The sequence below is a fragment of the Pan troglodytes genome, chromosome 19 (genome assembly GCF_028858775.2).
Source record: "Pan troglodytes isolate AG18354 chromosome 19, NHGRI_mPanTro3-v2.0_pri, whole genome shotgun sequence".
NCBI classification, from domain to species: domain Eukaryota; kingdom Metazoa; phylum Chordata; class Mammalia; order Primates; family Hominidae; genus Pan; species Pan troglodytes.
In genome coordinates, this window is record NC_072417.2 from 51,833,692 (window position 1) to 51,849,470 (window position 15,779).

General features: G+C 46.6%; 1 protein-coding gene across 14 annotated transcripts in view; it reads left to right on the top strand.

Annotated features, from left to right (window-relative positions):
* The window catches only part of EPN2 (epsin 2), a 119,975-nt gene that overhangs the window by 27,180 nt on the left and 77,016 nt on the right, over nucleotides 1-15,779 (top strand). The window contains exon 1 of one of the 14 annotated variants that reach the window (XM_054670388.2): nucleotides 7,767-7,922. The exons of the other annotated variants lie outside the window; for them this stretch is intronic. The gene's annotated coding sequence lies outside the window, so the exon portion shown is untranslated. Of the gene's footprint in view, nucleotides 1-7,766; nucleotides 7,923-15,779 lie in introns of those variants that run through there. 14 annotated transcript variants of the gene reach the window in all.

Below are 15,779 nucleotides of genomic sequence, written 5' to 3' on the forward strand. Positions count from 1 at the left end.
TTTTTTTTAAACCACTGTAATTTCCATCAACATTTAACATAGGGATTATCACCCATTTGTGAGTAGAAAAACTGAGGCCCAGAGAGGTTAAGTAAGCTGTGAGGAACTGGCACAGCCAGGATTCAAAGTGAATCTGTGTAATTCCCAGACCTGGGTCCCTTCTGCTCCACTGGCCCCTGTAGAAGGCCCCACAAAATAATAGGTATTCATTTAAATAATAGGATAAATTTGTTGTCTGAAAGTCACCACCAAGTTTATTTAGAAGGTTGGGAATTGTGAATAACGAGATTTCTGGCTCTTTCCTAACCTTAGAACCTTTGAAAACACTGTGGTTTGAATGTCAATAATTAATGGATCATTTTAGCTGAGAGACACTAGATTTGGTGTTTGATTTGGAAAAAAAAAAAAAAGCCTAGGCCAGCCACGGTGGCTCATGCCTGTAATCCCAGCATTTTGGGAGGCTGAGGTGGGCGGATCACTTGAGGCCTAGAGTTTTTGAGACGAGCCTGGCCAGTATGGCAAAACCCTGTCTTGACCAAAAAAATACAAAAATTAGCCGGGCATAGTGGCATACACCTGTAGTCCCAGCTACTCAGGAGGCTGAGGCAGGAAAATCACTTGAACCTGGGAAGGGGGGCTTGCAGTGAGTCTCCAGCCTGGGTGACAGAGCAAGACTCTGTCTCAAAAAACAAAAACAAAAAACCTGTCTTCTTTTGAACCAGATCCGCAACATTGTTAAAATGCTCCCTATCCATGCATTGGATTCTTTCTGTGACTCATTCCCCTAGTACCTAGGTGCTGGAGCCTGCTTCGTTCCTGGGCATAGAAAGTCCTTTTCCTGATTCTGTTTCCTGTTGGTCCTGGTCTAGGCAGAGTGTGCTTCACTTTCAAGCCCTCTAGAGATAGGACAGGTAACTTAATTCTCTTTCTGTTCAAAGCAATACAAGGAATTGGACATGCAAAGGGCTGTAAATAAAGGGACTCCCCATCTTCTCTTCATGGTAACCCTGCTGATACATAGAACAGGGAAAAGTAGGCTCATCCTGGGGGACGGCTGATTGTTTAGGGCTAATGCATGATGTGGATTTAAAAGCATTTATAATTAATCACTTCTGAGTGCAGGCTTCATTTTTCCTCTTGGTCCCACCCCTCTTAGGTAGTTGCACGTTGCAGCAGCTCGATAGCTGAGAACACCAAGTGGTACAGTTAATTTGGCTTCAAAGGCCATGTGGCAGATAGCTTTGGAGTGAGGTGTGGGTACTAATGGGCCTCCTGGCTGGGTGGCTTTGGGCACTTTAATCACTGAGCTTTGGTGTCCTCATCTCTAAAGGGGGGCTCGTAATCACTACTTCATGAAATAGACTAGCCTTGTTTCTCAAACTCCTGTGTGCAGCAGAAGCACCCAGAGAGCTTGCTGAACACGTGGCTGGGGCTGCACCCCATTGTTTCTTATTAGGGAGGGGGAGGCCTGAGAATGTGTCTTTTTTTTTTTTTTTTAAGACAGAGTCTTGTTCTGTTGCCCAGGCTGGAGTGCGGTGGCGCGATCTTGGTTCGCTGCACTCCACCTCTCAGGTTAAAGCGATTTTTCTGCCTCAGCTTCCTGAGTAGCTGGGATTACAGGTGTGTGCTACCATGCCTGGCTAATTTTTATTTTTTAATTTTTTTATTTTTTATTTTTTTTTTTTTGAGACAGAGTCTCGCTGTCTCCCAGCCTGGAGTGCAGCGGCGCGATCTCAGCTCACTGCAAGCTCCGCCTCCTGGGTTCACGCCATTCTCCTGCCTCAGCCTCCCGAGTAGCTGGGACTACAGGCACCCGCCACCACACCCGGCCAATTTTTTTGTATTTTTAATAGAGATGGGGTTTCACCGTGTTAGCCAGGATGGTCTCGATCTCCTGACCTTGTGATCCGCCTGCCTTGGCCTCCCAAAGTGCTGGGATTACAGGCATGAGCCACTGCGCCCGGCCATGCCCGGCTAATTTTTTGTATTTTTAGTAGAGATGGGGTTTTACCACGTTGGCCAGACTGGTCTCAAACTCCTGACCTCAAGTGATCCGCTTGTCTTGGCCTCCCAAAGTGCTGGGATTACAGGTATGAGCCACTGTGCCTGGCAGAGAATGTGTATTTTTAGCCAGCTTCCAAGTGCTGCTGATGCTGCCGGTCTAGGGACCAAATTTGGGAACCTTGGCCCAGAGGACTGCATGAGAAGGTGTGTAAGATGTCTAGCACCTGCTGGCTGTGCAGTAGGAACTCAAAAATGACACTGAAATGTTTCTGAATATTGGTCTGAAGATGATGGATGGAGTGACATTTGGAAAGGAAATGTGGGTTCTCAAAGAGTGTTTTCACTTTATTCTTTTGTGATTGTAAGTTGGACGGTGGTCACAGGGATTATCACTATTGGGTTAATTGAGATGCTTTCCTTAATGAAGGGGAGAGAAGATGTCATTGTCCTTCAAAAAGGCTGTAAATCTTGGATGCTGTTGAAAAAGCAGGTTCATCATTCTCACACATCGTGTAAGAAGTTTACTGTCTAGGCCTTTTAGAATTGTAACTTGGGGGCTGGGTGCAGTGGCTCATGCTTGTAATCCCAGCACTGGGAGGCTGAGGCTGGTGGATCACTTGAGGCCAGGAGGTGGAGACCAGCATGGCCAACATGGCGAAACCCCATTTCTACTAAAAATACAAAAATGAGCCAGGTGTGGTGGCGTGGGCCTGTAGTCCCAACTACTCGAGAGGCTGAGGCACGAGAATTGCTTGAACCTGGGAGGCGGAGGTTGCAGTGAGCCGAGATTGTGCCACTACACTCCAGACTGTGTGAGGGAGTGTGACTCTTCTCAAAAAAAAAAAAAAAAAAAAAAAAAAGAAAGAATTGTAACTTGAAAAGGTTGAGGGAGTAATGTTGTTGGGTCCTGGATTCCCACGGGGCCACTTGGCATGGACCACTGGTGTTAATGGAAGTTGCTTCTCCTCCCTGCAGCAATTCAGATTTAATATTCTTTCATGTTTACAGTTCGAATTTTTTTTCTTCAGTGGTAATTATCAACTTGTCCATCAAAACCGAATGTGCAGGGAGGTGTGTGTGAGCCCTGATGGTTTTTGAATATTTCCTGTGTGCCAGGCCTTATATTACTAATTTTATGCACTGTGTTTAATTTTCATGGTGGTCCTGCAAGCCCTATCACCATTTCTCATTTTGCATTTTAAAAAACTAAGAGGGGTTCAGTAACCTGCCCCAGGCCATACAGTTAGTATGAACTCCTGCTGGTATGCCCCAGCTGGTATTTGCTGCCACCTGTGTCAAACTCAGAACTGCTTTATTTCCACGACCTCATTTGCAGCTGTGCCAGGTGCGTCCATTACCTCACTGTACCCTCACAACAGCCCCAAGAGGTAGGCTGAGCAAGCTGAGGCTCGGAAGAGGCAAGCTTGGTCATGGGCACCTGGCCAGTGGCTGGCTGGACCTGAATTCAGTCCCACGCCTGTCTGATTTTGGAGCTTTATGAAGTTGTTTCTATGATAACAGCTTACCTCTCTGTCAGGTGGCCCTAAGCTGCCTGGATGTGTACGGCAGGGACCTAGGGCTACCCTAGATGGCTTGACCCCAAGGAAGTCTGTGTGGGCTGGTAAGGGTTTTTGTGTTTGCAGAGCTGTGTTAAAATAATTGGCCAAATTTTTCCTTGAGCGAAGGGGACATTTCTTTTTACTTTGTGATCCTGCAGCTCTGCACACTGGTGTGGGTACTAAGGACTGAAAACCCTCTACTAATGCTACTTTGTTAAAAGGGGGTCAAATATGGAATTTGGTAGTTTTTTTTTTTTTTTTGAGTTGGAGTCTCTGTTGCCAGGCTGGAGTGCAGTGGTGGGATCTCAGCTCACTGCAGCGGCGGGATCTCAGCTCACTGCAGCCTCTGCCTCCCAAGTTCAAGCAATCCTCCTGCCTCAGCCTCCCGAGTAGCTGGGACTATAGGCATGTGCCACCACACCCAGCTAATTTTTGTATTTTTAGTAGAGATGGGGTTTTGCCATGTTAGCCAGGATGGTCTTGATCTCTCTCTCTCTTTTTTTTTTTTTTTTTAAGACAGAGTTTTGCTCTTGTCGCCTAAGCTGGAGTGCGATGGCACGATCTTGGCTCACTGCAACCTCCATCTCCTGGGCTCAAGTGATTCTCCTGTCTCAGCCTCCTGAGTAGCTGGGACTACAGGCACGCACCACCATGCCTGGGTAATTTTTTTGTATTTTTAGTAGAGACCAGGTTTTACCATGTTGGCCAGGCTGGTCTCGAACTCCTGACCTCAGGTGATCTGCCCGCCTCGGCCTCTCAAAGTGCTGGGATTACAGGCGTGAACCACCATGCCCAGCCCTTCTTCATCTCTTGACCTTGTGATCCTCCTACCTCGGCCTCCCCAAGTGCTGGGATTACAGGCGTGAGCTATCGCACCCAGCTGGAATTTGGTAGTCTTAAAAAGTTACATGTGGCTGGGCGTGGTGGCTCATACCTGTAATCCCAGCACTTTGGGAAGCCGAGGCAGGTGAATCATGAGGTCAAGAGATCAAGACCATCCTGGCCAAATGGTGAAACCCCATCTCTACTAAAAATACAAAAATTAGCTGGGCGTGGTGGCGCATGCCTGTAGTCCCAGCTACTTGGAAGGCTGAGGCAGGAGGATCGCTTGAACTGGGAGACAGAGGTCGCAGTGAGCTGAGATCGTGCCACTGCACTCCAGCCTGGCGACAGAGCAAGACTGTCTCAAAAAAAAAATAATAATAATAATTCCATGTGAAGTATGTCCTTCCCCAGTAGGCAATTAACACCTGGGTTCTAGCCAATGGGTAATTTTCTCTCTGGTCTTAAAATGTCCTGGGGAGGCTGGGGTGTGAGCATTTTCCCAAGGTTTGAGCACTGTTTGCAGCTCCCCAACCAAGGAATGGTAAACAGCTATGTGTTGGTGCTTGCCCTGCACTTGTGGGAGGCCCTGGAGGCTTGGACTTGAGTTTGTTTTGTCAACTCTTTAAGACTCTGAGGTGAATAAATCAATGTGAGCAAAAAGTTGTATTAAAAGGCCCCTTCCCCGCCCCCCCAAAATATCCTAGCAATAAAGGGACGCAGTTGTTCTGTTTTTTTTTTTTCCCCCCTGAAAGCAAGTCCTCCCTGTGTGCCTTTTTTTTTTTTTTTTTTTTTTTTTTGAAGCGGAGTCTCGCTCTGTCATCCAGGCTGGAGTGCAGTGGTGCGATCTCAGCTCACTGCAGGCTCTGCCCCCGGGTTCACGCCATTCTCCTGCCTCAGCCTCCCAAGTAGCTGGGACTACAGGCGCCCGCCACCACGCCTGGCTGATTTTTGTATTTATGGTAGAGAGGGGGTTTCACCGTGTTAGCCAGGATGGTCTTGATCTCCTGACCTCGTGATCTGCCCACCTCAGCTTCCCAAAGTACTGGGATTACAGGCGTGAGCCACTGCGCCCAGCCCCCTGTGTGCCTTTTTGATACTCAGAGCTGTCCTGGGATATAATGACTATACTATGGATGACAAAATTTGGGAAACATCTGATTGGAGAAAGAATTTGTATGTCACTTTATGAGAAGCAGCTGGGAGATGTAGAAGTATGGGCATTTCAAGGACAGTTTCATGACTGAGGCCAGTGTCAACCTGAAAAATATGGAACACGTGATCTAGAGGCAAATAATGGTTATAAATGAAATGCCACCAAGAACTTAATCTAATTGAGAAGACAGAGTTACTATTTGTGAGACACAGAAGCTAGCAGTTTGTTGAGCCATGATTTTGATTCTTTGTCAGGGGGTCAAGAATGGAGAAAAAATCTAGAAGTCAGGGAAGGTATCAGGAGAAGGTAGGATTTGAGCTGGACCTTGAAGAACAAGAAACAGTATCCCTAAGTGGAAGGCAGATGGGAAGGTATTTCGGATCTCAGGAACAGCAGGAGTTAAAGCTTGAGATGGGATGGGGTAGGTGCTTGAGTGTGTGCTGGCTCCTGCAGCTGGTGACGGGTGGATGCCTGCTGGGAGCAGTGAGCTCCCAGGTGGCCAGATGGCCACTGGCTCTGATGAGGCAGCAGCCTTGGGGTTTGGTTTTCTGGATAGTAGGGAGCAGGGTAGGTCTTGAGTGGGTGCCACCTCAAGTGTTTGAGAAGGGGGCCCTGCGGAGTAATCTCTGTGGGTGGGGGCCTGGCCCAGACTGGCTTCCTGAGACTGGCTAGATAGCAGTTCTAGAGATGGAGAATGAAGAGAAGCCAGAGTTGAGTTGTGTTTAGGGAGTAAAGGGGGCCTCAGTGCTGGCTGGGAAGTTTGGATTTAACTCCCTGGGAGCCTGCAAATCATGTGGCCTGGAAAGCTAGAAAAGTGCCCATGATGGGGCCCTACCCCAGACCAATCAAGGGGGAGCCAGTAATTTTTAGAAGTGCCCCCAGTTAATTCTCATAGTCTGTGTGGGTTGAGAAGCTGAGCTGTGTGCTTGGAGGAGCCTCTGGGAGTGTCAGGGATTGGAAGGGGAAAATTGAAGCCAGAAGAAGCCTTTGAAGTAATGTGGTGTGGGGACTGGGTTCCTGAGCTATTGTAGAATGACTGTGGATTGCTGGTGGAATCAGGGCTGGAGAGGAACTGGCAGAAATGATCACCCTGGCTGAAATACGCCTCTAAGCTACCTTGGTAAATAAAGAAGGACAGCTTAGCAGAAAGTTTAAACAAGGGACGGGCAGAAGAGACTGTGATCCACCTATTTGGCAAGCCTCCTTTCAACCTGCATTTTAGCCACAGAGCAGGCACAGCAGGTTCTTATCTGTTCTCTCAAGCTTGCTAGCCAAGTTCCTCCCCACACCCTAAATTGTAATGACTGCAGCAGATGGTACATGTAAAATTTTAAATTACATTTCTTTAATTTTATTAAAGATAGTTGTAATGCAGAGTTACTAATTTAGATAGATTCACTTTATTAGTCAAAGTCTAGAAGTGGGATTTTACATGGTACAGTTAATGCATGTCACAGTGTCATTGTAATATATGGTATTTCAGTTAAAAAATGAGTTTATAGTCCACTTCATTTATTCTTTACTTAATGCTTATTGAGCACATATGTATTATGTGCTGTTGGCTGGGAACGCCTGAGTGAATAAAATTTAAGTTCCTCTTACATTTCAAAATAGTTTTTGGTCTGCAGATGGTGGCTCTTGCCTCAGTAACAAGTAATATTAGCTTTGGGAGATAGCTGGGGGAGGGAAGTTTAGAAAGTGGTGTCAGACACTAGAATGGAACCTGGGAACCAGAGAAGGCTTCGAGGAAATAGTATGTAAGTTGAGTCTTGAAGGAAAAGTGGGAGTTCTCAGGGACAGAGATGAGAGGATCCCTGGCCGAGGGAGCTGCATTATGCAGAGGCCTGAGCTGAGCAAGGAGGGCGCAGAGGAGGAAGAGCTGGACATGTGGCAGAGGCCCAGCTGCCTGCTGACCAGACTCTCCAGGCAGGACAGGCGAGCTTGGTGAGGTTTGACTCATGGGCTGTGGTTTTCACGTAGCCTTTTGGCGGTGAGTGGGCAGGACTGTGGGCCTTCCACCCCACCTCTAATCAGAGCATCTCTGTGCTGGTGAAAGTGGGGAGCTAAAAAGAGCCCACTTGAGAAGTGTTCCTCTGCTGTTGAAGAACAACCGAAGTTATCTGGAGCTGCAGTGAGCAAGCTGGCACCCTGAGGGTGGCTGGGAGGGAGAGATTGGAGGTTTCTTCCAGAGGACCTGAAGAGCCCTCACTTTTTTCTGTTTGCAGTGAGATGGATGTTCCCTCCTCTACTCCAGGCCAGTTTCCCAAGGCCTCTGGGTAATGTCTATGTGATTAAACAGTCTCTTGGGAATAGAACTCCTTTCAGTTAAGCAGCTCTGTTTTCCAGAAATCCCTGGATAATTTTATGACCATGTGGTAAAGGTAAGGGACCTTGCGTTAACTTGGGGTGAATGTCAGAGAGCTGCTGTGTGCTAGGCTCTGTGCTGGGCACCCAGGAAATAGTCCTTGCCCTTGACTCTGCCCAGTCTGGACTAGAAAAGTGGTCCTTAGGTGGATTGAGCTCACAGATGTGTTTTGTTTGTGCCTCTTTCTAAACATTGAAATTGGTTGCTCTGTCAGTTTCCTATGGCTGCTGTGACAAATTGCCACAAATGCAGTGGCTTAAAACAATGCAGTTGTATAGACGGGAAGTCCGACACAGGTCTTAATGGGCTGGGGTCATGGTGTAGTTAGAGCTGGTTCCTGCTGGAGGCTCTCGGGGGGGAACCCGTTTTCTCTGCCTTTCCAACTTCTTGAGGCCTTTTGTGTTCCTTGGCTCGTGCTCCTTCCATCTTTAAAGCCAGCTGCGGTTTTCCACTCTTTCCCACGTGGTTTCTCTCTGACCCTGACTCTTCTGCCTCCCACTTCCACTTTTAAGGATCCTTGTGATTACGTTGGGCATACTGAATAATCCAGGATACTATGTTTTAAAGTCAGCTGATTAGAAACTGAATTTTTTTTTTTTTTTCAGACGGAGCCTCTCTCTGTCTCCTAGGCTGGAGTGCAGTGATGCCTATCTTAGTGCACTGCAACCTCCGCCTCCCTGGTTCAAGGGATTCTCCTGCCTCAGCCTCCCGAGTAGCTGGGATTACAGGTGTGCGCGACCATGCCTGGCTAATTTTTGTATTTTTTAATAGAGATAGGGTTTCACCATGTTGGCCAGGCTGGTCTCAAACTCCTAACCTCAAGTGATCCGCCTGTGTCAGCCTCCCAAAGTGCTGGGATTACAGGCGTGAACCGCCATGCCCTGCCTAGAAACTTAAATTCTAACTGCTACCTTAATTCTCCTTTGCCACAAAACCTAACATATTCACAGGTTCTGAGGTTAAGATGTGGTTATCTTTGGGAGGCCACTATTTGTTGGTCATAGTTGCCAATATTAAAAACAGGAGATCTTACATAGCCTCCTAGTCTTGCAGCTTCATTGACAAATCAGAACACTTGGCAGCCTGGGGCCTGTACTGTTGCCTGGCAACAGTGGGTCAGAGCCAGTGTCGGCGCCATCTCTAGTTGGGGCTTGCGGGTGCCAGTTCTCCACAGACTTCCACCCTCCGCATGGTGCCTGCTTATTTCCCCTGATTGTCTGGTCCCTGCTCTGGGGACACAGGGGCTTACACAGAGTCCAGTCAGGGCAGAATCCCCAACGCAGGGTGGCTGAGTTTGTCTGCCTTTCTGTTCATACCCTGCTACTTGCCCCCCTGCACCTCCCCCCTCACTTACTGCCTCTATACCCTTTCCCTGAAGCCTCTTCTGCCTCTGCCTGGCACACACTGTCCCTCCTCCTCTCTGTGCCCTTCTCTCTCTGACCCAGGGCTCTACATTCCGCAGCATCTCTGGTGCTATTTTAGGTGGGATTGTTTGTGCCATGATTCCTTGTCTCTTGTCCCCTCCTTTTCTGGCACCCAACACTAGTACATTCTGATGCCTTCCCTTTTATGTCCTGCATTGGTGTTTGTGAAAAGCAAGTCTTTATAATGTACCTTTAGAGCAATATCCATTAAAAACCAGGATCACACAACAAGCATGTAGTTGAACATCTGTGTGCCTTGCACTCTCCTAGACATTGGGAATGCCATGGGGACTCCTGCCCTACCTCTAGTTCTAGAAGAGGGATAGGGGAAACAAATGGATAGGCAATCACAGTGTCAGCTTCTTACTGCATCTGGAGAGGCAGGATCTTGCTTCCTTCAGCTCCCAAGCCTGGAGGTGAGCTCTCTTTGCACTGTGTGTTGGGTGGGGTTGTTTGTGGGGCTCTGTTAAAAGCGTTTCAGTGGAAGATCCCTGAGTTTGCAGACATCGCCTAGACCCCCAGCTTGTAGTTGAATTTTTTTTTTTTTGAGAAGTGCAGTTGTGTAATCTCAGCTCACTGCAACCTCTGCCTCCCAGGTTCAAGCGATCCTCTTGCCTCAGCCTCCTGAGTAGCTGGGATTAGAGGTGCACGCCGCCACTCCTGGCTAATTTTTGTATTTTTAGTAGAGACAGGGTTTCACCATATTGGCCAGGCTGGTTTTGAACTGCTGACCTCAGGTGATCTGCCCACCTTGGCTTCCCAAAGTGCTGGGATTACAGGCATGAGCCACTGCACCCGGCCAGGTAGTTGAGTTTTGAGCAGGCAACTTGGAAGCTTGGATATCACACAGGTTGAGTATCCCTTGTCTGAACTGCTTGGGACTAGAAATCTTTTAGATAGTAGACTTTTTTGGATTTTGCAGTGTTTGCATATGCATAATGAGATATCTTGGGGATGGAACCCAAGTCTAAACGTGAAATTCATTTATGTTTTGTGTATACCTTACACCCATAGCTTGAAGATAATTTTATATAATATTTTAAATAAGTTTGTGTACAAAACAAAGATTTGACTGCATTTTGATTGTGACCCCGTTGCATGAAGTCAGGTGTGGAGTTTTCCACTTGTGGTATCATGTTGCTGCTCAAGAAGTTTCTGATTTTGGAACATTTTGGATTTTGGATTTTCACATGAGGGATACCTAATGTGAGAGAGACTAGGCCGCACAGCTCCCTGCACTGCTGCCTGGTGGTCTGAACTGGGGCTCTGATTGTTTTCTGAGGGGACTTTTGTGTGCCTTCTGTGAAGGGGCCTGCATTGAGTGAGTCTACACTGTTGGGCTCAGTGTGGAGCATACCTGGTTGAGCCACCAGAGTTTGACAGCTTAAGGGCAGCCTGTCATTTTATCTACAGAGTATATTAATGATAAAGATCTTTGGAAACTTACTTAAAAACAAAATGAAACATTTCATGATGGAGGATTTCAAACAGAAAAATAGAATAATTTAGTGAACTCCCATCACTTAGCTTCAACAGTTAATTCTAGGCTCCCCCTACCTCAGATGATTTTAAAGCAAATCCCAGTATTCACTTTATTGGCAAATGCTTCAATACATATCTCTAACAGATAATGGACTCTTTATAAACTTATTTTTAAGTGAAGACTGACCACCAGCCTTCCTAATTCTGATTTTCATATTTCTGTGTTTGAAGCTGATTTTTTAAAATTGTGGAATAATGATTATATTTACACAAAATCTTGATTGATTGACTGAGATAGGGTCTTGCTCTGGCCCCAGGCTGGAGTACAGTGGTGTGATCTCTGCTCACTGCAACCTCCGCCTCCTGGGCTCAAGCCATCCTCCCACCTCAGCCTCCTGAGCAGCTGGGGCTACAGGTGCGTGTCACCATCGCCGGCAAATTTTTTGTATTTTTTTTAGAGATGGGGTTTCACCATGTTGCCCTGCTCCAGACTGGTCTTGAACTCCTGAGTGCAAGAGATCTGCCTGCCTGCGTTGGCCTCCCAAAGTGCTGGGGTTATAGGCATGAGCCACCACACCCAGTCACCATGTTAAGGATTTAAAAGTGAACAATTCTGTGGCATGTGGTACATTTATAGTGTTGTGCCACTATCTAGTTTCAGAACTTTTTCATCACTCCAAAAGAAAATCCATACTCATTAGGTAGTTGCTCCTCAATTTCCCCAGCCCCTGGTATCCATTAACCTACTTTCTGTCTCTATGGGGTTTGCCTATTCTGGACATTTCATATAAATGCAGTTATACAATATCTGGCTTTTTGTATTGGCTTCCTTCACCTAGTATGTTTTCCAAGTTCATCCATGTTGTAGCATGGATCCAAACTTGATTCCTTTTTATGACCAAATAATATTCCATTGTATGGATATACCACAATTTATTTATTTAGTGGTGGACACTTGGGTTGTTACCACATTTGGCTATTGTAAATAGTTGCTTTTTTTTTTTTTTTTTTTGATACAGGGTCTCACTCTGTCACCCAGGCTGGAGTGCAGTGGTGTGACCATGGCTCACTGCAGCCTTGACTTCCTGGGCTCAAGGGATCTTCCCACCTCAGCCTCCTGAGTAGCTGGGGCTACAGGCCTGGCTAATTGTTGTATTTTTTGTAGAGACAGTGTTTCAGTGTTGCCCAGGCTGGTCTCGAACTTCTAGGTTCAGGTGATCCCCCTGCCTCAGCCTCCCACAGTGCTGGGATTATAGGTGTGAGCCACTGTGCCTGGCCAATAGTTGCCATTTTAATTTAACTTGTCATTGCTTAATTTGAAATATGGTGATGTGCTGCCTGGATCAAAAAGAAAATGTCACATGTGAGAGGGCAAGACAGTGATCTGCTCTTGACTCTATTTATTGCAATAAACACATTTTGAAAGAACTTATAACAGTCGTGGTGGCTCATACATGTAATACCAGCACTTTGGGAGACTGAGGCAGGATCACTTGAGGTCAGGAGTTTGAGACCAGCTTGGCCAACATGGTGAAAACCCTGTCTCTACTGAAAATACAAAATTAGCCAGGTGTGGTGGTGCACACCTGTGGTCCCAGCTACTCAGGAGGCTGAGGCAGGAGAATCACTTGAACCCAGGAGGCGGAGGTAGCACTGAGCCATGATCACGCCACCGTACTCCAGCCTGGGCGACAGAGCAAGAATCTGTCTAAAAAGAAAGAGAGAGAGAGAGAAAGAGAAAGAAAGAAAAAAAAGAAGGGAGGGAGGGAGGGAAGGAAAGGAAGGAAAGGAAAAAGGAAAGGAAAGGAAGGAAGGAAGGAGAACTTATAACTGAAGTATAGTAAATGTAACAGAGCTCACGCCTGTAATCCCAGCACTTTGGGAGGCCAAGGCCAGTGGATTACTTGAGGTCAGGAGTTCCAGACCAGCCTAGCCAACATGGTGAAACCTGTCTCTACTAAAAATACAAAAATTAGCCAGGCGTGGTGATGCACGCTTGTAATCTCAGCTACTCGGGAGGCTGAGGCAGGAGAATCCCTCGAACCCAGGAGGCAGAGGTTGCAGTGAGCTAAGATCGCACCACTGCACTCCATCCTGGGGGACAGAGCGAGACTCTGTCTCAAAAAAAACAAAAACAAAAACAGAAAACTGTACTATATATAATGTTAGTACGTAAGGGACTTAGAGGCCTCTTCTGATTGTTTCTGGTGACCATTAGTCCTGCTTAACAGACTGGTAGTCTGATGGGCAAACCCCACCCTTCTTAGTCTTGAGAGGGCACTGCTCTAGGTTTGAGGATGAGTAGTGGCCTTTCTGAGCACTGGAATGGAGGTGGGTGATCAACAGCCTCTGGGACTTTTCCCCACTCCTGAGTTACAGGGACAGACTTCTGTTTTCATGAGAGTCATTGACAAAGGAGCTTGTTTTCCTGGATACCAAGTCAGTGTCTTTGTTTATGTACCTCAGCGACATAGGCAAAGAGTCTGTGCCTTTGTCTTACGTTTGCATTGTCCTGACGGCGTGGTTGTCAGTGTGGAAAGTGAAGTGGATTTGGTGGTGTGTTTCATGTGCAGGGCATTGGTTTCAGCTAAGAGTTTGTTTCCAGCTAGGAGTTAGAGGGCAGCCTCTAATGAGTGGCCAAGTGCTGACTGGTGGGCACCCTTCTCAAGGGCTACTTCTGTGGAACTGTGCTTTGAGAGATGCAGTAAGAAGTGGCCTGTGTCACATCTTTGGTGGATGTGGTCACAGCGTTGGGGTGCATACTCTGCTGCATCATGCTGTATGTCTTCTTTTGGAGGGTGTGAGGGAGGCATTTATCTCAGGTCCCAGGACAAGGAGAATCTTCTGTAGTGAATCTGGTTTGTTTTTTATCTTGTGGAGAGTGTGAATTCTCTGGCCACTAAGAAGCTCAGTTCAGAGCCATCATTTCCTAGCTGTAATGTGACCTGCACTTTGGGTTCTAACCTGGCCTTCTGGCTCAACTCCTCCACCCCCTATTTCCTTATTGCTTGAGTTTCTTCATTTACTTTATTTATTTATTTATTTATTTTCTTGTGTTCTCTGGATTTCTTTAACCCAGTGAGTCTCAACTTTGACTGTACCTTAATCAGCATCCTCTGGGGAGAGTTTTTTGTTTTTTTTTTTTTAAAGTGCCAGTGCTTGGCCCCCATCCCTTATGTTTGATAGATTGGATTGATTTTTTTTGAGACAAAGAGTCTTGCTCTGTTGCCCAGCTGGAGTGTGGTGGCTCACTCATAGCTCACTGTAGCCTCCAGCTCCTGGGCTCAAACAGTCTTCCCTCCTCAGCCTCCTGAGTAGTTGGGATTACAGGCATATTCAACCACATGTGGCTAATTATTTATTTATTTGTAGAGACAGAGTCTCATTTTGTTGCCCAGGCTGATCTTGAACTCCTAGCTTTAAGCAATCCTTCTGTCTCGGCCCCCCAAAGTGTTGGTATTACAGACATGAGTCACCAAACCCAATCCCTCCTGTTTTTTATTTTTTATTTATTTTATTTTTTTTGAGACGGAGTCTTGGTCTGTTACCCAGGCTGGAGTGCAGGGGCGCGATCTCAGCTCACTGCAAGCTCTGCCTCCCGGGTTCATACCATTCTCCTGCCTCAGCCTCCCGAGTAGCTGGGACTACAGGTGCCCGCCACCACGCCCGGCTAATTTTTTGTATTTTTAGTAGAGATGGGGTTTCACCGTGTTAGCCAGGATGGTCACGATCTCCTGACCTCGTGATTTGCCCACCTCGGCCTCCCAAAGTGCTGGGATTACAGGCATGAGCCACCGCGCCTGGCCCCAATCCCTCCTGTTGTAATTGTTCTGGGATGGGGCCTGAGCAAAAATGTTTCCAAAATTCTCCAAAAGCTGGGCGTGATGGCTTGCACCCATTATCCCAGCTACTCAGGAGGCTGAGAGGGGAGAATTGCTTGAGACCAGAAGTTTGAGGCCAGTCTGGGCAACATAGCAGGACCCTGTCTCAAAAAAAAAAAAAAAAGAAGTTCCTTAAAAATTTGGATGTGTGGCCAGGTTTGAGAACTGCTGCTTTAGGCCATTTCATGTCTTTTTAGCATCAAGGCAGGGATAAGTAATCAAAAAGGATGGAGTCTGGGAGGATAGAGGGACCAAAGGCCAGTGGTATGAGCTCAGAGAAGCCTCGTAAAGGGGATTATATAGCGTCCAGTGGTTTTCGGCTGGTGGCACCCCGTGGGAAAGCTCTGAGGGGCTCCTCTCCTTGTCTAGAACCACAGGAGAGAGACTCAGCTCCTGGAGCTGAGTGACTTAAAATTTAGCTGTGAAGTCCATGGGCCTGTCTCATGGTGGCACAGCTTTGTAACAGGGTCTTCTGGGCCTTTCAGGACCCAAGTCCCACACTTGGAGCCTGATTTGTGCTTAATACCATTTGCTGTATAATGTGATTGCAGAGAAGACTTGACAAATAAAGAGAACATTTAAAACATGGTCTTTGCAACTAATCTGGTCCTTCCTGTGCTTTAAAAAAGAAAAAAAATTCCCAGTGTCCCTGCTTTATAGAGAAACAAGAAATTACAAAAGAAAACACAGACTTTCTTGATTTAAAAGAATATTGGTAGAAGAAAATAGCAAGTCGCACAAGAAATTACTATGTAATCTGACTGCAAAGTGTTGGGTAGATTTTAACATTTGAAGAAAAATGTTTCTTTAAGCAAATGAAACCCTAATTTCTCCCTTCCCCCTCCAAAAAACCCCCTAGATTTTCATTTAGCTATTTTGTCTTTGAACAAAAATCTTGCTTTTCCCCCCTTCTTTGCCTTTGCCCTCTGGTAATCAGTAGTTTCCAAAGACTGTGTAAAAGTCAGGTCTACCAAAACAGAATATATGCCACATGGTGTTTGCAGGCTGTGTTTCTTTTTTGTGCTAGGTCCCATGGAGATTGTTTGGAATGCCTGTTTTAATGGTCATCAGAGAAAATTCGGAAAG